Raw genomic sequence first — 21581 nt, 5'->3', positions numbered from 1 at the left:
TATCTAGAATTATGGGTGTGAGCCACCAACATCAGGTTTTTCTTTTTCTTTCTTTTCATAATTAATACTTGTTGACTCTGGCTACTATTTATTATAATCTTTCCTATATTTAGGATTTTTTTTAAATCAGTGGTAGGGCTTGAATTCAGGACCTGGGAGGTATCCCTGAGCTTTTGTGCTCAAGGCTAACACTCTACCCACTTTGAGCCACAGCTCCACTTCTACTTTTTTTCTACTTTCTACTGTCTGGGCAGGCTTTGAACCGAGATCCTCAGATTTCAGCCTCCAGTGTGTCTAGGATTACAGGTATGAGCCACTAGCACCCAGCTCCTATATTGAATTTGTTTGTGAGTTTGTTATAGTACTGAGATTGAACTCAGTGACTCATACTTACCAATTGAGCAATATCTGCACCTCTTAATTTTACTTATTTATTTATTCATTCATTCATTCCTTTGTGCTGGTTCTGGTTCTTGAACTCAGGGCCTGGGCACTGTCACTGAGATTTTTGTTTTTTGGGTTTTTTTTTTGCTCAAGGCTAGTACTCTATCACTGGACTACAGCTCTACTTTCTGCTTTGTCTGAGTACTTTAAGAATCTCATGGGGGCTGGGAAGGTGGCTCAGTGGTAGAGCGCTTGCCTTGCATGCTCGAGGCCCTGGGTTCGATTCCTCAGCACCACATAAGCAAAAAGAAAAAAGCCGGAAGTGGCGCTGTGGCTCAAGTGGTAGAGAGCTCGCCTTGAGCTGAAGAGCTGAGGGACAGCGCCCAGGCCCAGAGTTCAGGCCCCATGACCGGACCCAAAAAAAAAAAAGAATCTCATGGACTTTCTTGCCCAAGCTGGCTTCTCACTATGAACCTTGGATCTCAGATTCCTGAGTAGCTAGGGTTATAGGTATGGTGAACCAGCACCCGGCAGGGTTTTTTGTTTGCTTTGTTTTTTGTTGTTTTTTTTTTTTGTTTTTAATTACCAAGTTAGCTGGGGATACAGCTCAGTGGAAAAGTGCTTGTCTGGCATGTACAGGGTTCTGTGTTTGATCCCCAGAACCACAGGAAGGGGGAAGAAAAAAAGTCTTTGCTAATACATCAGCTATGTAGCATGTTTATGCCAAGAAAGTTGAAAGCAATTTGGCAAATAAATAGCAGCCCAGTATGCAAGCCAAGCCTCAGGATGCTCAAACTTTTATTATGCAGTGGTTCATATAGTTTTTTTTTTTTTGCCCAAGGAATATTTATATCTTAGGCTAAAACCTCAAAAGTACTATAGAAATTTTTAGACAGCACAACTGACTCAAGTCAAATATAAAAAAGCTTACATGAAACACCAGTATTTAGTGTGGAATCCCTCTTCCATGCCACAGTAATACTAATTACTAGACAACTGGGATGCGTTGTAGAAAGTACAGGCCCTTCATGGTAATAAGGAACTTTGTTAATACATTTGGAGAAGAGTTGAGCAAGGAAAAATTTCCAAACCACACCTTCTGTTCCCGTAGCCAGCATACTAAATAACCATGTTTTAAGTGAAATAAACCAAGCTAAAATCAATTAATCTAACAATATTTTATTTCAAACAGGGTCTTGTTATATAGCCCAGTCTGGCCTCAAATGTGAAATGCCCTTGCCTTAGTCTTGAGTGCTAAGATTACATGTGTGCTCCACTACGCCCATCAAGCAAATTTTAATTAACCATAAAAGGCAGAAAAGGTATATATGAACATACTTTAAAGCCACGCCCTACCTTTTAAAATCTGAAAGAGACTAATTTTAAAAGCAGAAAGTAGCCAGGTAAGATGGCTCACACCTATAATACCAGCTACTTAGAAAGTAAACATTGGGAGGATCAACATTCAAGGCCAAATTGGGCAAGTAGTTAACAAGATTCCCCCATCTCAACAAATAAAAGCACAACGGTTCAATCACGTAACCCAGCTAAGCAGGAAGCACAAATAGGAGGATCATAGTCCTAGACTAGCATGGCAAAAAGCAAGACCCAATCTAAAAAAAACCTAGAGCAAAAAGGGATGGAGGCTTGGTCTATGGCAGCCCCAAGGCCTAGGTTTAATCCCTACCTACAAAAAGAAAATCAGAAAATACATTGAAATATTGGAATTTTGGACTGAAGCATTGCTGAACTGGTAGGGTACCAGCCATGAGTGAGTAAGCAAAGCCCTGAACAAAAAGCCCCAGTACCGACACAGAGAGAGAGGGAGAGAGAGAGAGAGAGAGAGAGAGAGAGAGAGAGAGAGAGAGAGAGAGAGAGAGAGAGAGAGAAATGAAAGAGGAATAAAATATATAAGATTTTAAGGGGCTGGGAAGGTGGCTCAGTGGTAGAGCGCTTGCCTTGCATGCCTGAGGCCCTGGGTTCGATTCCTCGGCACCACATAAGCAAAAAAAGAAAAAAGCCAGAAGTGGGGCTGTGGTTCAAGTGGTAGAGCACTAGCCTTGAGTTGAAGAGCTGAGGGACAGCACCCAGGCCCAGAGTTCAGGCCCCACGACCGGACCCCCCAAAAAAAAAAAGATTTTAAGGTGCTTCTTTCTCTGAATTGCCTATAGTTCTTATTTATGGAATATTATCTTTTGAAACTGAAAATGCTCCTCAAGGTAAACATTTTAAAATATAAGTACTGTGTTTTGTTTTTTTGTTTTGATTTTTGCCAGTCATGGGGCCTGAACTCTGGGCCTGGGTGCTGTCCCTCAGCTCTTCAGCTCAAGCTAGCGCTCTACCACTTGAACTACAGCGCCACTTCCGGCTTTTTTTTTCTGCTTATCTGGTGCTGAGGAATCCAACCCAGGGCCTCATGCATGCAAGGCAAGCACTCTATCACTGAGCCAACTTCCCAGTCTAACCAATACTTAGTAGAAAGATAAAAGAAGCCAGGCACTGGAGGCTCACACCTGTAATCCTAGCTACTCAGGAGGCTGAGATCTGTAGATCACAGTTCAAAGCCAGCTTGGGCAGGAAAGTCCATGAGACTCTTATCTCCAATTAATCACGAAAGAAAGAAAGAAAGAGAAAGAAAGAAAGAAAGAAAGAAAGAAAGAAAGAAAGAAAGAAAGAAAGAAAGAAAGAAAGAAAGAAAGAAAGAAAGAAAGAAAGAAAGAAAGAAAGAAAGAAAGAAAGAAAGAAAGAAAGAAAGAAAGGAAGGAAGGAAGGAAGGAAGAAAGTAGGAAGGAAGGAAAGGAGAGAGAAAGAAAGAAAGAAGGAAAGAAAATAATGCAATTTTAGCTCAAAAGAATCTACTTGCTCCAAGGGCAAGTTGATCAAATAGGAATAATAAAGGAGGGAAGGAGGGAGGGAAGGAGGGAAGGAAGGAAGGAAGGAAGGGAGGGGAGGGTGGGAGGAAGGGAGGGAGGGAAAGGGAAATGAGGCCAAGTTCGACTGCGTTTTTAGTAGGAACATGTGAAAATTCAGCCGGAAGATGGGGATTTGTCAGGAAGAATTCATAATGTTGAGGGTGTGGGCAATACTGGTATTTTAGTGGGCAGAAACCAATGAAGCCAAATATTCTACAATGCACAAAATAGTCCTACACAACAAAGAATTGTCCTTCCCTAAATGCCAATACTGCCCCCATTGAGAAACAATGTTAGAAAAGCTTAATCATTTTTGTTTTTAAACAAAATAGCCTGTAATGGTCTTTCAAAAATATCAGAACTAATGTGGATTACAATGCCATAAATGATTTTTTTAATTAACTGTATTTTCAATTCCAGTATTTATAAACTTAGATGTGATCAAAACTTTTTCTTTTCTACTTAAACAAGTTTCTTTTCTAAAATGTTTATATATATTGGAGTTGACTTGTCTTATACAAAGAATAAACAATTAAAAGCTTTGATTATAGAAAGTAATTTGAGCCCTGTGCCTGCAGCTCATGCCTGTAAGCCTAGCTATTCAGGAGGCTGAGATCTGAGGATCACAGTTCAAAGCTAGCCTGGGCATGAAAGTCCATGAGACTATCTCCAATAAACCACCAGATAACTGGAAGTGGCAATGTGGTTTGATTGGTAGAACACTAGCCTTGAGCTGAAGAGCACCCAGGCCCAGAGTTCAAGCCCCAGGATCAACAACAAGAAGAAAAAAAAAACTAAGGCTGGGAATGTGGCTCAGTGGTAGAATGCTTGCCTTGCATGTATGAGGCCATAGGTTCAATACCTGAGCACCACATAAGCAGCAAAAGCTGGAAGTGGTGCTGTGGCTCAAGTGGTAGAGCACTAGCCTCAAGCTGAAGAGCTGAGGGACAGCACCCAGGCCCAGGCCAGAGTTCAGGCTCCATGATCCCCCCCCCAAAAAAAATAACAGCAGCTAATGAACTAATTATTATATATCTAACATTATATATTTTATATTTTACCTCTCAAAAGTGGGAATTTGCCAGTGACTAATGCCTGTCCTACCTACTTAGGAGGCTGAAAGCTGAAGTTCATAGCCAGCCCAGGCAGGGAAGTCAAAATACTTTCTCAGGACTGGGAATGTGGCTTAGTGGTAGAGTGCTTGCCTAGCATGCTTGAAGCCCTGAATTCAATTCCCCAGTATCACATAAGCAGAAAAAGCTGGAAGTTGTACTGTGGCTCAAGTTGTACAGTGCTAACTAGCCTTGAGCAAAAGGAGCTTAGGTACAGTGAGTGCCCAGGCCCTGAGTTTTTGCCAGGCCCAGGACTGGCAAAAAAAGAGAAAGAAAGAAAGAAAGAAAGAAAGAAAGAAAGAAAGAAAGAAAGAAAGAAAGAAAGAAAGAAAGAAAGAAAGAAAGAAAGAAAGAAAGAAAGAAAGAAAGAAAGAAAGAAAGAAAGAAAGAAAGAAAGAAAGAAAGAAAGAAAGAAAGAAAGGAAGAAAGGAAGGAAGGAAGGAAGGAAGGAAGGAAGAAAGAAAGAAAGAAAGAAAGAAAGAAAAAAGAAAGAAAGAAAGAAAGAAAGAAAGAAAGAAAGAAAGAAAGAAAGAAAGAAAGAAAGAAAGAAAGAAAGAAAGAAAGAAAGAAAGGAAGGAAGGAAGGAAGGAAGGAAGGAAAGAAAGAAGGGAGGGAGGGAGGGAGGGAGGGAGGGAGGGAGGGAAGGAGGGAGGGAGGGGGGAGAGTAGGAGGGAAGGAAGGAAGGAAGGAAGGAAGGAAGGAAGGAAGGAAGGAAGGAAGGAAGGAAAAAGAAAAAGAAACTGTCTCCAATTCATTAGCAAAAAGCTGGAAGTAGAGCTGTGGCTCAGGTTGGTAGGGTGCTAGCCTTGACCAAAACAGCTAATGGACAGTGAGTGCCCAGGTCCTGAGTTCAAGCCCCAGTATAATAGAATAAAATAAATTGGGAATTCCACAATCATTTTCCAGAGTATCAAGGAAACTTTTAGGACATTCAGATCAAAATCTTATCTGAAGTACTAGAAATAATAACTATAGCCACATTTACTGTGGCCCTAGCATTCTCCCAAGTTTTGTATGTATGTTCTCTTTAATCTTTGTGACAACTCTGCAAAAGTAGTTCCTATCATCTCCAATGAAAAGAAAATATGAAGACCCTCAGATATTAAGTTTTACTGTGACAGCCTTGGAATTCAAATCTGATAGTTTCCAAATCTAAGCACTTTCTACTGTAACATACAACTTTCAGAACCATAGCTACAGTTCTATGGAAAAATATTTGCAAATTGGCTACAGAAAGCTACTACTATTCTCTACTCTCATTGAACAGAAAGACTAAAAAATTACGATCATGCAATCAACCTCTTTCATCATTTAATCCCTACAGACATAAAAATGAACACTGATTCAGACTCTCTAAGGAATGAATGGCAAACTGACAGGAAAAGTAAGTATTCCAATTCCCAAACATTCTTTCTTTTCAATTCTAATGTTAAGTGTTAGTTTTTTATTCCGTCATTTCACAAAAACAACGATGATAGCATTTTCACACATGCAGAATAGCAGTCAGAATAAAACTCTTCAACATCTATCCAAATATGAAATCAAGTGTGTACAATTAGTAATGAAGAGTCACAAAGTGGAAAAAAATGGCCTACTGAGATTTCAGTGGACTTTTATATCCTATGCAACCAAAATATGCTAATATCCAATAATTTTTTCCTTTCTTTTTTTTTTTTTTTTGTTTTTTTTTTTGGTCCATTGTGGGGCTTGAACTCTGGGTGTGGGCGCTGTCCCTGAACTCTTCAGCTCAAGGCGAGCGCTCTACCGCTTGAGCCACATCGCCATTTCCAGTTTTCTAGTGGTTTATTGGAGATAAGAGTCTCACGGACTTTCCTGCCCTGGCTGAGATCCTCAGATCTCAGCATCCTGAGTAGCTAGGATTACAGGCGTGAGCCACCGGCACCCGGTTCTTTCTTTCATAAAATAATTCTCTAACAAGTGAGTCCCCAAGTTCTATCTCAAGAATGAAAAAAAAAAAGTCCCTAACTAATCCAAAATAAAATAAGAATTCATTTTGACTAATATATAGACCTTAAATCTGGCCATTTGCTTTCTAGAATAGGAGCACTGACAAGTACATTAGCAGTGCATCAAGACCAAACTCATGGCAAATCTACATGACAGGTCTGCTCAGCTGCTATCCTTTCTATGGACCAAAACAACAAATACAGTCACATTTCAGGATGAATGCATAATTGGAAATAAAAGCAATACTGCTGAGTCTGCCATCCTGCTGTGAAATAATAAGTTGCAGTTTCCATTCAAACCAAAGGCATTCTAGCATAAAAATTGGATTCATCTAATTAATTAGCTACGGACATACACAATAGCATATACTAGTGCCAGATAGATCAAAAGCTAGTTTTTGAAATGTATTAGCTCTATGTTGAAAATGAACAATACAACTTGTGGGTAGAGATAGAAGGGAAAAACTGGGAGAGAGAGAGAAGGGGTGACCTTGTCCTAAAAGAAATGTATTTCTCACCTGATTTATGTAACTGTAACCCCTCTGTATATCACCTTTATAACAGTAAATATATATATATATATTTATTTATTTATTTATAGCCATGCACTGGTGGCTCATACCTATAATCCTAGCTACTCAGGAGGCTGAAATCTGAGGATTGCAGTTCAATGCCAGCCTGGGCAGGAAACTCCATGAGAGGCTTATCTCCAAGAAACCACTAGAAAACCAGAAGTGGCACTGTGGCTCAAGTGGTAGAGCACTGGCCTTGAACTGAAGAGTGCAGGGATAGCATCCAGGCCCAGAGTTCAAGCCCTACAACTGACAACAAAAAAAGTACAGCCAGGTGATGGTGGCTCCCACCTGTAATCCTAGGCAAACAGGAGGCTGAGATCGAGGATCCCACTTCAAAGCCAGCCTAGGCAGGAAAGTCTGTGAGACTCATATCTCCAATAAATTACCAGAAAACCGGAAGTGGCCCTGTAGCCCAAGTGGTAGAGCTCACCTAAACTGAAGAGCTGAGGGACCACTAGTGCCCAGGCCCAGAGTTCAAGCCGTACAACCGACAAAAAAAAAAAAAAAAAAAAAAAAAAAAAGTATATTAGCCCTTTAGAATAAGTATAATGTTTGCTATATAAACGGAATCCATGAAGTCCTCGGTCAGGGGAAAAACCGTAACACAAAAATTTAGGTTGTGGGCTGGGAATGTGGTCTAGTGGTAGAGTGCTTGCTTATCATGCATTGATGCCCTACTTCAATTCTTTAGTAATACATAAACAGAAAGGCAGTAGTGGCTGAGAAGACAAGTGGTAGACTGCTAGCCTTGAGCAAAAGAAGCTCAGGGGCAGTGCCCACGCCCTGAGTTCAAGCCCCAATACAAGCAAAAACAAATAAGAATGGCAACAGCAACAAAAGGTAACAAGTTTTGTGTCACAAATAAGATAAAAATAAAAAATCTAGCAAGTGAAGGGGTGACATTGTCAAAAAATAATGTTTTCTTTACCTGACTTATATAACTGTAACCTCTTTGTACATCACCTTTATAACAACAATAAAAAGAAGTACAAAGCCAGGCAGGTAGCTCATGCCTGTTATTCTAGCTATTCATGAGGCTAGGATATTAGAATCAAGGTTTGAAACCAGCCTGGGGCAAGAAAAGTCCATGAGACTCTTACCTCCAATGGCCAACAAAAAGAGCTGCGGCTCAAAGTAGTAAGTGCTAGCCTTAGCCAAAAAAGCTCAGGGACAATGCCTAGGCTCTGAGATCAAGCCCCACAATGGACCACAAAAAAAGTACAAAAAAATCTAACTAGTGAATTCAGCATAGACAAACATCTACAAAAAAAAATGAGAAACTCAACTGGTCCTATGTTGAATAAAAGAGTATTTGTTACTTGGAATAAATTTTCTAGTGAACCAGTAACTAGGTATTCAAAAAATGTTATATTTCTAACAGCTGCAAGAGAAGAACAGGATGATAAAGTAGTACTAGATAATTAAAAAAGGAACCAGTGATGTAAAAGATATTAAGATTGGCAGGGCATATAAACAGAAAAAACTTTTATCTAATAAGGTAGGAAAGAAAGCAGGTTTTTTAAAAATATTATACAATGTATTGCTTAAAATATCTGTACATGGGGGGTGGGGGGTAGGAGATGGGAAGGGATGGGAAGGGGAAACAAAGAAGGAGGAAACAATGCTTGATAAGAAATGTACTCATAGCCGGGCGCTGGTGGCTCACGCCTGTAATCCTAGCTACTCAGGAGGCTGAGATCTGAGGATCGCGGTTCAAAGCCAGCCCGGGCAGGAGAGACCGTGAGACTCCTATCTCCAATAAACCACCAGAAAACCGGAAGTGGCGCTGTAGCTCAAGTGGTAGAGCACTCGCCTTGAGCTGAAGAGCTGAGGGACAACGCCCAGGCCCAGAGTTCAAGCCCCACGACCGACAAAAAAAAAAAAAAAAGAAATGTACTCATTGCCTTGCCCATGTAATTGTAACCCCTCTGTATGATATTTTCACAATTTAAAAAATGTAAAAAAAATTAAAATATATATCTGTACAGCAAGCTGGGCATCAGTGGCTCACACCTGTAATCCTAGCTACTCAGAAGCCTGAGATCTGAGGACTGCAATTCTAAGCCAGCCTGGGCAGGAAAGTCTGTGAGACTCTTATCTCCAATAAATCACCAGGAAACCGGAAGTGGCACTGTGGCTCAAGTGGTAGAGCATCAACCTTGAGTAAAAAAGCTAAGGGACAGTGAGTGTTCAAGCCCAATACTGGCGTGTGCGCGCACACGCACACACACACACACACACACACACACACACAAATATTCCTATTTGATTTCTTTAAAGTTAAGCCTTTCAAAGCATTATAGTCCCACACCTGAGGTCCTAACTACGTGGGAGGCTGAGGCATGAAGGTTACTTCGGCCAGGAGCTGAAGACCACCATAGGTCACATAGCAAGAGTGAGAGTAGGCACTAGAGTAAGAGGAGAGGGTAGGGGGGAAGGGAAGGAATAAATAAAGGGAGAAAGGGAGGGAGAGAAGAAGGAAGGAAGGGAAGAGTGAGGGAGGAAAGGAGGGATGATTGGGGATGTACTTCAGTAATAGAACAGTGATACTGGAGTTTGAATGCAGGACCTCCACTCGATACAAGTTTGCTTTACCCACAAAGCCACAGATCCAGACCCCTTTTAATTTAATTTAATTTTTTGAGCTACAGCTCCACTTCTAGCTTTTCTGGTGGTTTATTGGCAATAAGAGTCTCAAAGATTTTCCTGCCAGGGCTGGCATTGAACCTCAATCATCAGATCTCATCTCTTGATGAGAAACTGGCGCGTGGCTGTAATAGTTTTTCTCCTTGGTGTGTTTTTCTTGGCTTTTTCCACATGGTTCCCAATAATTGACACATGTGTAATTGTTCTCTGACCTCTCAATCTCTTCAGATAATAATATGCACAAGCCTCAGTTACAGTTATCACCTAGTAATAATATATACAATTATCTTATTAATTGTTGCTTATCTGTCTCTTAAATTGGACTATGAATTCCATAAGGGCCTAGACTTGAGACATGAGCTTGATCACCTTCAAATGAAATACATTTTTTTTTGGGGGGGGTCCGTTGTGGGCTTGAACTATCAGCCTGGGTTCTGTCCCTGAGCTCTTCAGCTCAAGGCAAGCACTTTACCACTTGAGACACAGAGCCACTTCCCTTTTCAAGTGGTGAATTGGAGATAGAGTCAGATTTAACTTTCCTGCCCTGGCTGGCTCTGAACCACGATCCTCTGATCTCAGCCTCCTGAGTAGCTAGGACACAACAAACTAATTTTATTTATTTTATTTTTATTTTTTTTTACAACAAACTAATTTTAATGCTATGATAAGAATCAAAACATTAAATGGAGAAAAAAATATCTGGACATCAAAATTTAAACTTTGCAAGTGGAGCTGTGGCTCAAAGTAACAGAATGTTAGCCTTGAGCAAAAGAGCTCAGGGACAGTGCCCAGGCCCTGAGTCCATGACAAAAAAAAAAAGAAGAAGAAGAAGAAGCAGGCAATTGTGGGCTTACTACTATAATCCTAGCTACTCAGGAGGCTGAGCTCTGAGGATCATGGTTCAAAGCCAACCCAGGCAGGAATGTCTTTGAGACCTTTTTTCCTTTCTTTTTTTTTTTTTTTTTTGGTCCAGTTGTGGGGCCTGAACTCTGGGCCTGGGCGCTGTCCCTCAGCTCTTCAGCTCAAGGCTAGCACTCTACCACTTGAGCCACAGTGCCACTTCCGGCTTTTTTCGTTTTGCTTATATGGTACTGAGGAATCGAACCCAGGGCCTCATGCATTCAAGGCAAGCGCTCTACCACTGAGCCACCTTCCCAGCCCCACTTTGAGACTCTTATCTCCAATTGCCACCACAGAAAATCCGAAGTGGGGCTGGGAATGTGGCTTAGTGATAGAGTGTTTGCTTGCCTAGCATGCATGAAGCCCTGAGCTCGATTCCTCAAGAGCCACATAAACAGAAAAAAGCCAGAAGTGGTGCTGTGGCACAAATGGGAGAGTGCTAGCCTTGAGCTGAAGAGCTGAGGGACAGCGCCCAGGCCCAGAGTTCAGGTCCCACAACTGGACCCAAAAAAAAAAAAAAAAAAAAAAGAATAAAAGAAAACCAGAAGTGATAGAATTACCCTTGAGCAAAAGAGCTCTATGTCAGGGCCAAGGTCCTGAGTTCAAGTCCCAGGACAGGCACACACACACAAAATGGGTCTGGTTCAAGCCCCATGACCAATGGGGAAAAAAATTTAAACATTCTACGTGAAAATCATATTCATTCTTTCATTCACTCTGTTGACAAACATGTATTTAGCACCTCCTAGGGACAAGGCACTCTGCCAAACCTTAAGAGTTGGTTTTGACAAAATAGACATATACAGAGCAAGAATTCTGAGAAGATGCGATCTGAAACAGTTAACATTGGTTATTAATTCTTTGACTCTAAGGAGAGTTTTGAGAAGTGTAGATCTTCTCCCTTGAAATCTGTTTCTTAGTTGGTTTTGTTTTGTTTTGTTTTCCAGTCCTGGCATGTTAACTCAGGGCCTAGGCACTATCCCTGAGCTTCTTTTGGTCAAGGCTAACACTACCACTTGAGCCACAGCACCACTTCCAGTTCTTTCTGTTCATATAGTACTGAAGAATCAAACCCAGGGCTTCATGCATGCTAAGCGAGCACTCTATCACTAAGTCATATTCCCAGCCTTTAAAAAAAAAAAAGTCTTACTATGTAGCCCTTCAAAGTAATCTTCCTGTCTCAGCTATCCAAGTACTAAAATTACAGCGTGTGTACACTTGCGTTTGTGTGTGTGCGCGCGCACGTGCATACACGCATGTCACTTGGCTTTCCTTGTTACAGCTAGTCCTCTACCACTTGAGCCATGCCTCCAGCTTGGCATTTTGCTGGGTAACTGGAGATAGAGTCTCAAAGACTTCTTGCAGGGGTTTGAACCCTTGATACTCCAGATCTTGTCCAGCTGAGTAGCTAGGATTTCAGGCATGTATCACTGATGCCCAGCATCTTGACTAATTTTTCATCCATTATTCAAATAATGCAAGGTGTTCTAGATACCTTTAACCATTTCACCATGAGTGATTTTTATATATATTAAAATGATTTTTTTTTTGCCAGTCCTGGGGCTTAAACTTGGAGCCTGAACACTGTCCCTGACCTTCTTTTGCTCAAGGCTAGCATTCTACCACTTGAGCCACAGTGCCACTCCCAGCTTTTTCTCTTTATGTGGTACTAAGGAACTGAACCCAGGACTTCAGGCATGCTAGGCAAGCACTCTACCACTGAGCCACATTCCAGCCCTCCACTTTTTTTTTTTTTTTTGCCAGTCATGGGGCCTGAGCTCTCGGCCTGGGCGCTGTCCCTCAGCTCTTCAGCTCAAGGCTAGCACTCTACCACTTGAGCCACAGCTCCACTTCTGGCTTTTTCTGCTTATGTGGTGCTGAGGAATGGAACCCAGGGCCTCATGCATGCAAGGCAAGCACTCTACCACTGAGCCACCTTCCCAGCCCCCTCCACTTTCTTTCTTAATAAATATGCCAGCTGGGAAGGTGGCTCAGTGGTAGAGTGCTTGTCTGTCATGCATGAGGCGCTGGGCTTGATTCCTTAGCATCACATAGAAAAAGCCAGAAATGGCACTGTGTCTGAAGTGCTAGAGCACTAACCTTGAGCTGAAGAGCTGAGGGACAGCTCCCAGGCCCAGAGTTCAAGCCCCATGACCAACAACAACAACAAAAGACAATAAATATGCCTTATTTTGTCAATCAAAAATTTTGAGTTTTCCAAAATTATAAGTTCCTCTCATCAGTAGAATCTGCATATACAGTTATTAGTGTACAAATAACTAATATGAGAGCAAAACAATAGAGAACAAGAACTTTCAGATTCAAATACAAGGAACAACAAAACTAAAATATGCAAAAATATTTCAAGATTTCCACAGTGAACTCATTGTGAAAGTCATTTTGAAAAAAAAGTTATCCCATGCAAATTGTCCAAAGAAAACATTAACCAAAAGAGCAATGACATCCTAGTTTTCCACATTGCAGAAAGAAAATTCTATCATTTTCCAGGTGCCAGTGGCTCACGCCTGTAATTGTAGCTATTCAGGAGACTGAGATCTGAGGATTGCGGTTCAAAGCCAGTCCCAGGAGGAAAGTCTGTGAGACTCTTCTTTTTTTTTTTTTTTTTCTTTTTTTTTTTGTCGGTCGTGCACCTGAATTCTGGGCTTGAGCACTCTCCCTCAGCTCTTCAGCTCAAGGCCAGAACTCTACCATTTGAGCCACAGCACCACTTCTGGTTTTCTGGTGGTTTGTTGGAGATAAGAGTCTCCACAGACTTTCCTGCCCTGGCTGGCTTTGAACCTCGATCCTCAGATCTCAACCTCCTGAGTAGCTAGGATTACAGGCATGAGCCATAGGTACCCAACTTCCCTGACACTCATCTCCAATTAACCACCAGAAAACAGGAAGTGGCGCTGTGGCTCAAGTGGTAGAGCGCTCACCTTGAGCTGAAGAGCTCAGGGACAGAGCCCGGACCCATGACCAACAAAAAAAAGTAAAGAGAAGAAAATTCTGTCATTCTAGATGAAAGTCTCTGTACAACTCGTCCAGAAGATAAATTAATAACATCATATTTCATCTATTTAATGATTTACAGTTTATAGTTCACAAAGCACTTTGACCTTCACAATAGTTCTGTTTTCTTGTTCCCATTGGATAGGTTGGAAAACTAAGGATTGAAATGTAGATAGCCTTTTGAACTATAGCTCAAAATCCAAAAGTTATAAGAAAAAATTTAGGTAGTGGCACTGTGGCTCAAGTGGTAGAGCACTAGCCTTGAGCTGAAGAGCTCAGGGACAGTGTCCAGGTGCAGAGTTAACGCCCCATGACCATCAAAAGAAAAAGACAAAAGAAAAAATGTTAAAGTTTGTCTCCATAAAAGTCTAGAACTGGGGATGCAAATGTGACTTAGTGGTAGAGTGCTTGTCTAGCATGCACGAAGTCCTGGGTTCAATTCCTCAGTATCTCATAAAAAAAAGCTGGAAGTAATGCTAGCCTTGAACAAAAGAATCTCAGGGACAGTGTCCAGGCCCTGAGTTCAAGCCACAGGACTGGCAATAAAAAAATGTAGAATTTCTACATCAGAATAAAATCAAGTCAGAAGATAAATAACACGATGAGCCTGGTTGTGTAGCTTAGTGTAAGATCTAGTACTTAGCATACATGAGGCCCTGGGAATGAAGGAAAAATACTTTTAAAACATATCACAAGAGCTGAGAAGTTGGCTCAGTGGAAGAGTACTTGCCTTGCATGCAAGAGGCTCTGGGTTTGAATCCTCAGCACCACATATCAAAAATAAAACATTTAACTTTTTATAAAGTCTAGAAATTAAAAAGAAAGAAACTTATAACAAACCAAAAAAGAGGTAGAGTATTTACACAGGTGGTTACAGAAAAGGAAAAATGAATTACTTATATAAAAAAATGTTGAGCTGGGAAGCCAGGCGCCGGTGGCTCATGCCTGTAATCCTAGCTATTCAGGAGGCTGAGATCTGAGGATCACAGTTCAAAGCCAGCCCGGGCAAGAAAGTCCGTGAAACTCTACCACTTCCAGCTTTTTCTATTTATGTGGTACTGAGGAATCGAACTCAGGGTCTCATGCATGCAAGGGAAGTACTCTACCACTGAGCCCGGTTTTTTTTGTTGTTTTTAAGTGGAGGTAAAGGTGGTGCGGAAAAGGAGGGAGGAATGGTGAACAAATGCAATCATGCTATTCAGTATACACTATACGGAAAATGATCTATGTAATTTGTAGTCAGAATGGAAGGAAGAAACTGAAGGAAAACAAACAGATGACATTGTCCAAGGGCTGGGAAGTTGGCTCAGTGGTAGAGCACTTGCCTTGCATGCATAAGGCCCTGGGTTCGATTCCTCAGCACCACATCAGCAGCAAAAAAAAAAAAAAAAGCCAGAAGTGTTGCTGTGGCTCAAGTGGTAGAGCGCTAGCCTTGAGCTGAAGAGCTGAGGGACAGTGCCCAGGCCCAGAGTTCAGGCCCCATGACCGGACCCAAAAAACAAACAAACAAAAAAAAAAAAAACCAAAAATAGTTAACTTGTACCATATCCACTCAATAGGACACAATGCAAGTGTTATTAAAAAGGAGAGAGAAGCTGGGCACTGTGGCTTACACTAATTCTAACTACTCAGGAGGCTGAGATCTGAGGATCATGGTTCCAAGCCAGCCCGGGGAAGGAAAAGTCTGAGAAACTCTTATATCTAATTAACCAAAAAAAAAAAAAAAGCTAGAGGTGGAGTTGTGGCTCAACTGGTATAGCTCTAGCAGCTTTTAATATTTATTTTTAATATTTATTTATATTAGCTAATATAAATAAAAATAAAAAGGGGAGAAACTCTATGTGCTGACTGGGAAATATCTCCAAGATACATTAAATGAAAAGGCAAAACTAGGGAAAGGACAGTGCAAAAGTATGAGACCACAGATTTTTCATGAAAATAAAAATGAAACTACATATTCTTATTTGTTAATATTTGGCTAAAGAAAATATAAAGAATGTAAAAAATGGAGTTGTAGATGCAGCTCATGCAGCAGTTGTCTACCATTTATGAGACTCTGGGCTCAATTCTCAGCATTATCAAAAAATAAAAAATGGGGCTGGGAAAGTGGCTCAGTGGTAGAGTGTTTGCCTCGCATGCATGAGGGCCCTAGGTTCAATTCCTCAGCACCACATAAACAGAAAAAGCCAGAAGTGGCGTTGTGGCTCAAGTGATAGAGCGCTTACCTTGAGCTAAAGAGCTGAGGGACAGCACCTAGGCCCAGAGTTCAGGCCCCACGACAAAAAAAATAAAAATAAAAAAATATATATATAATGTTTGTGTGTGTGTGTGTGTGTGTGTGTGTATATGTATCTCACATGTTTGGAAAGGGACATGAAACTGGATAGATCAAGGACAAGCATGAGAATGAAATTTTCTACTGCTTATATAAAGTATAAATATTTATAGCATAAATATTTGTAATATGAATGTATTCCTTTCAAATAAAATTTTTGAGACAATAATCCTTCAGACTTAAGTCTCTATCCAGAGTGATAGGATTATAGGCATGCACCACCATAAATGGCTTCAGATATTAAACTGAAAAAAAGAAGGGGGGCTGGAGGCATGGCTCAGATAGTAGAGCATCAACTAATGAGCAAAAGCATCAGATCAAGGATTTGAGTCAGCCAGATACTGATGGCTCACTCCTGTAACCCTAGCTACTCAGGAAGCCCAGATCTGAGGATAATGGTTCAAAGCTAGCTGGGGTAGGAAAGGCAGTGACACTGTTATCTCCAATTAACCATCAGAAAACTTTAAGTGCTGCTATGGCTCAAAGTGTTAGAGCACTAGCTAGCCTTGAGCAAAAAAGCTAAGGGACAGTACCCAAGCCCTGAGCTCAAGCCCCATGACCAACAAATAATAAAAAATAAATAAAAAAATTAAAAAATAAAAAATAAAAATAAATAAAAAAATAAAAAAATAAAAAATAAAAATAAATAAAAAATAAAAAATAAAAATAAATAAAAATAAAAATAAAAAATAAAATAAAATAAAATAAAAAATAAAAAATAAAAAAATAAAAAATTAAAAATTAAAATTAAAAAATTAAAAAAATATATAGAGAGAGTGTGTGTCACTTATGGCTCATACCTTAATCCTAGCTACTCAGGAAGCTGAGATATGATGATCACAGTTCAAAGCCAGCGCAGACAGAAAGTCCCATGAGACCATCTCCAATTAACTACCAAAAAAGCTAGAATTGGAAATGTGGCTCAAGCAGTAGACCACTAGCCTTGAGCAAAGAAGCTCCAAAGAAAAGGAATCCCAGTCTCACCTGATGTAGGTAGCTAACATCTGTAATCCTACTCAGGAAGCTGAGATCTGAGGATTATGGTTCAAAGCTAGCCTGTTCAGGAAAGGCCATGAGAGGCTTATCTCTTACCACCAAAAAGCAGAAAGTAGAGCTTTTGCTCAAGTGATAGAATGATAGCCTTGAGCCCAAAAGCTCAGAAACAGCACCTAGGCCTGAGTTCAAACCCCTGAAGTAGCAAACATACAAAACAAACAAAAAATCCACAAAATCCTAAACTAAAGCTTACAGAGAATACACAATTTGCCTGTAATTATAGTTAATAACAGGATCTATAACAACTCAGATTTCTAATATTTTCCCCCTTATCACACTACCTTTCTGGAACGTTCAGGAATGGAAGGTTTAAACTTTATCACAAGTAGGATTTTCTCTGAAATAATCACTCCTGGGTACTCAGGAGTGAAGTCACAATGAAGTCATTTCTCATTGATGACAGTATAATACCATTGTTTGTCCATCACCAACATAATAGGATGTAATAATTGGGCTTCATCTACAAAAAAGAGACAATATTCCCATAAAAACTTTTCTTACAAGTTTACAAATTCCAACACAAGGTTCATCTTTTTTTTTTTTTTTTTTTTTTTTGGTCAGTCGTGGGGCTTGAACTCAGCGCCTGGGCACTGTCCCTCAGTTCTTCACCTCAAGGTGAGTGCTCTAACACTTGAGCCACAGTGCCACTTTATTGGAGATAAGAGTCTCACAGACTTGGGGCTGGGAAGGTAGCTCAGTGGTAGAGCGCTTGCCTTGCATGCCTGAGGCCCTGGGTTCGATTCCTCAGCACCACATAAGCAAAAAGAAAAAAGCCGGAAGTGGCGCTGTGGCTCAAGTGGTAGAGCGCTAGCCTTGAGCTGAAGAGCTGAGGGACAGCACCCAGGCCTAGAGTTCAGGCCCCACAACCGGACCCAAAAAAAAAAAGAAAGAAAGAGTCTCACAGACTTTTCCTGCCCCAGCTGGCTTTGAACCATGATCCTCAGATCTCAGCCTCCTGAGTAGCTAGGATTACAGGTGTGAACCTCCAGCGCCTGGCTACATTACAGTTTCATTTCCACTAAGGAAGATGAATTTTTTCTATCACGATCAAAACTTCCACACTGAGCAGGCCAAAAAAACATTGTTAATACCTCACAAAATTATGTCTTTTTGTTTTGGTTTTTTTTTTTTGGGGGGGTCCGGTCGTGGGGCCTGAACTCTGGGCCTGGGCACTGTCCCTCAGCTCTTCAGCTCAAGGCTAGCGCTCTACCACTTGAGCCACAGCGCCACTTCCGGCTTTTTTCTTTTTGCTTATGTGGTGCTGAGGAATCGAACTCAGGGCCTCATGCATGCAAGGCAAGCGCTCTACCACTGAGCCACCTTCCCAGCCCCAATTATATCTTTTTTTAAGCCTAAAAAACAAATAAGCTGGGCTCATACCTGTAATCCTAGGTATTCAGGAGGCTGAGATCTGAGGATCAGGTTAAAAGCCATCCCAGCCAGCAGAGTCCCCATGAGTCTCATCTCCAATTAACCCCTCAAAAACTGGAAGTGGCACTATGTCTCAAGTGGTAGAACCCTAACCTTGAGCACAAAGAGGCTCAGGGAAAGCACCCAGTTCCTGAGTAAAAGCCCTACAACAACAACAACAAAAAGAGAGAAGAAAAGAAAAGAAAAGAAATGTTATTAGAGGTCCTGGGGTAGGAGATTCTTACCCACTCACCAGTATGTGTGTGTATGTGTGTGTGTTTACACAAAATTAAGAAAATTAAGACCAATCCTATGCCAAATCACAAAGGATTTGTGTTTGAGAATATATGTTCCTGGGCTGGGAAGGTGGCTCAGTGGTAGAGCGCTTGCCTTGCATGCATGAGGCCCTGGGTTCGATTCCTCAGCACCACATAAGCAAAAAGAAAAAAGCCAGAAGTGGCGCTGTGGCTCAAGTGGTAGAGTGCTAGCCTTGAGCTGAAGAGCTGAGGGTCAGCTCCCAAAGTTCAGGCCCCATGACCAGACCCAAAAAACAAAAACAAACAAAAAAAAAAAACAAAGAGAATATATGTTCCTAAATACCTATCTGGATAAGAGAAAAATACATCATACCTTTGATATACCAAACAACTGAGATTTTACTATTAATTCACACATAAACATTTGTACCATCTAGTACTACTACTAGCACTACGACGACGACTACTACTACTACTACTACTACTACTACTACTACTACTAACAAGAGCCTAGGAGCCTCCAATGCAACTCTGGGTTCCTCCTGGTAAGTAGTTCTTTGTACCCTCTGGGTAACAGTGACATCCATACAAATGACATATTCAACCTCTGACTATTTCAATAACCTACCATTCTATTTCCTTTCAACAACACTGAGATGCGGCTGGGAACGTGGCTCAGTGGTAGAGCGTTTGCTTTGTATGCCTGAGGCCCTGATTTCGATTCCTCAGCACCACATAAGCAAAAAGAAAAAAGCTGGAAGTGGCACTGTAGCTCAAGTGGTAGAGCGCTTGTCTTGAGCTAAAGAGCTGAGGGACAGCGCCCAGGCCCAGAGTTCAGGCCCACGACCAGACCCAAAAAAAAAAAAAAAAAAAAAACCACTGAGATGGTTATACCTTTTTTTTTTCTTGAAACATTAAACTCTGAATTTTCTACTTAAACAATTTTTATAAAACCTGATCTTCCAACTGGATTTCTGATTATCTCCTTAACCTCTGAATATACCAGCCTCTTTTTGGGGGGTGGGAGGTAATACTGGGGTTGAATTCAGGATCTTCTGGTTTTTTGTTTGCTAGGCAGGTGTTCTACTACTTGAGCCTTGTTCTCAGTCAAGGTTTTACTGCTACTAACACTCTAGACTGGCAAAGTCAAATCTTATCTCCCACACCGTCACCAGCAGTGTAAAGTTGCTCCGTATTTTATCCTTCTGTTTTGCAAAGTCTACTTCTGGATCAACTTACTCACCTTCTTTGCACTCTTCCTTTTAAATTGTGAAGAAAATGTAAAATCCATGGTATGGTGGCCCATTATAAAAATATTTTAACTAACTAGACTCTTAATATGCTTAATAATCTTTTTTAAATACATGTATTCCTCTTTAATTTTCCACTGATGATTCTCATGCCTTGACACTCAAGCTTAAAGTTATACTTCCTTCAGACTCCAGAGATAACTGATTTCTTCACAGATAGTTGTTATTTCAAAAAAATAAGGCAAGCCAGCCACTGGTGGCTTATGCCTGTAATCATACCTACTCAAGAGGCTGAGATCTAAGGATTGCAGTTTGAAGCCAGCTCAGGAAGGAAAGTCTGTTAAGAGTCTTACCTCCAATAAACTGCTCAGAAAAAGCTGAAAGTGTGCTGTGGTTCAAGTGGTAGAGTGCTAACCTTGAGCAAAAATGAAGTTCAGGGGCAGTGCCCAGGCCAAGTTCAAGCCCCAGGATAGGAGCATACACATAAACAAACACAGACACAGACACAGACACACACACACACACACACACACACACACATCCAAGTTCAAGCCCCAGGATAGGAACACACACACACACACACACACACACACACACACACACACACACACACACACACACACACACACACACACACACACACACACACACACACACACACACACACACACAGGCAAATAAATAGGCCATATCACTTTTTTTTCCTCCTATCATATCATTTTTTTTGGTGTTTTTTTTTTTTTTTTTTTTTTTTTTGTCGGTCATGGGGCTTGAACTCTGGGCTTGGGCACTGTCCCTCAGCTCTTCAGCTCAAGCTTGGCAAGAGCTCTACCGCTAAAGCCACAGTGTCACTTCTGGTTTTCTGGTGGTTTTTTGGAGATAAGAGTCTCACGGACTTTCCTTGACCGGGCTGGCTTTGAACTGCGATCCTCAGATCTCAGCCTCCTCAGTAGCTAGGATTACAGGCGTGAGCCACCGGTGCTTGGCTAACTTTATTGTTTTGATGTCAACGAAATGTCAAGGTAAACTCTTTCCCAAACTTCAAGCTATTTTGCTCATATGAAAAAGGAAAATACACATGAGCCATAGTAGAAAGAACCCAAGTTTCAGAACTAGGCAGACCTTGTTCAAATCTTACATTCTTCTCAACTGTAAAAGAGGAATACTGACAATCCTCTAACTGTTGCATCTTTTTGGTACCTAACATTGACCATAGTTTCAAACAGCAATTTTCCTTGACAACTATTATTTTGAAACAGTAATTTTACTCCAGCCTCCCATTTATTCTTCAATCTATGATCTGACAACTGTTGTGTCACTGTTACCACCACACTATCAAAACTGCCTTCAAGGAAACAAGTGACTTCCTAATTAATAAATTCATTAACTTTTTTCTCTCATTCTACTTGCCTCTGGTGAGAGTTATTCCCCTTGAATCTTCAAACTCTTTCTACTTTTGGCTTCTATATGATGCCACACTGTTTTTAGCTCTTCTGTTTCTTTTCTTTTCTTATGCCAGTATTAGGGCTTGACCTCTGGGCCTAAAGTTCTTGCCTGGCTTGCTTACTCATGCTTGATGCTCTACCACTTGAGCCACATCTCCAGTCCAGCATTTTTACTAAGTTGGAAATGGAGTCTCACAAACTTTTCTCCCAAGGCTGGCTTTGAACAGGGATGTTCTAGGTCTCAATTTCTAGAACAGCAAGCGTTCATGTAGCATGGATGACCAGCACTCAGTCTGGGCATTGTCCCCCATCTTTTTCAC

At 41.0% G+C, this 21581-nt stretch overlaps 1 protein-coding gene across 4 annotated transcripts in view; it reads right to left on the bottom strand.

Annotated features, from left to right (window-relative positions):
• Positions 1 to 21581, bottom strand: part of LOC138823620 (dual specificity testis-specific protein kinase 2) — a 117517-nt gene that overhangs the window by 94353 nt on the left and 1583 nt on the right. The window contains exon 1 of one of the 4 annotated variants that reach the window (XM_070017028.1): positions 17181 to 17255. The exons of the other annotated variants lie outside the window; for them this stretch is intronic. The gene's annotated coding sequence lies outside the window, so the exon portion shown is untranslated. Of the gene's footprint in view, positions 1 to 17180; positions 17256 to 21581 lie in introns of those variants that run through there. 4 annotated transcript variants of the gene reach the window in all.

The sequence above is a fragment of the Dipodomys merriami genome, unplaced genomic scaffold (genome assembly GCF_024711535.1).
Source record: "Dipodomys merriami isolate MVZ:Mamm:240054 unplaced genomic scaffold, mDipMer1.0.p SCAF_121, whole genome shotgun sequence".
Classification (NCBI taxonomy): domain Eukaryota; kingdom Metazoa; phylum Chordata; class Mammalia; order Rodentia; family Heteromyidae; genus Dipodomys; species Dipodomys merriami.
This window is presented reverse-complemented; position numbering and strand designations above follow the sequence as displayed.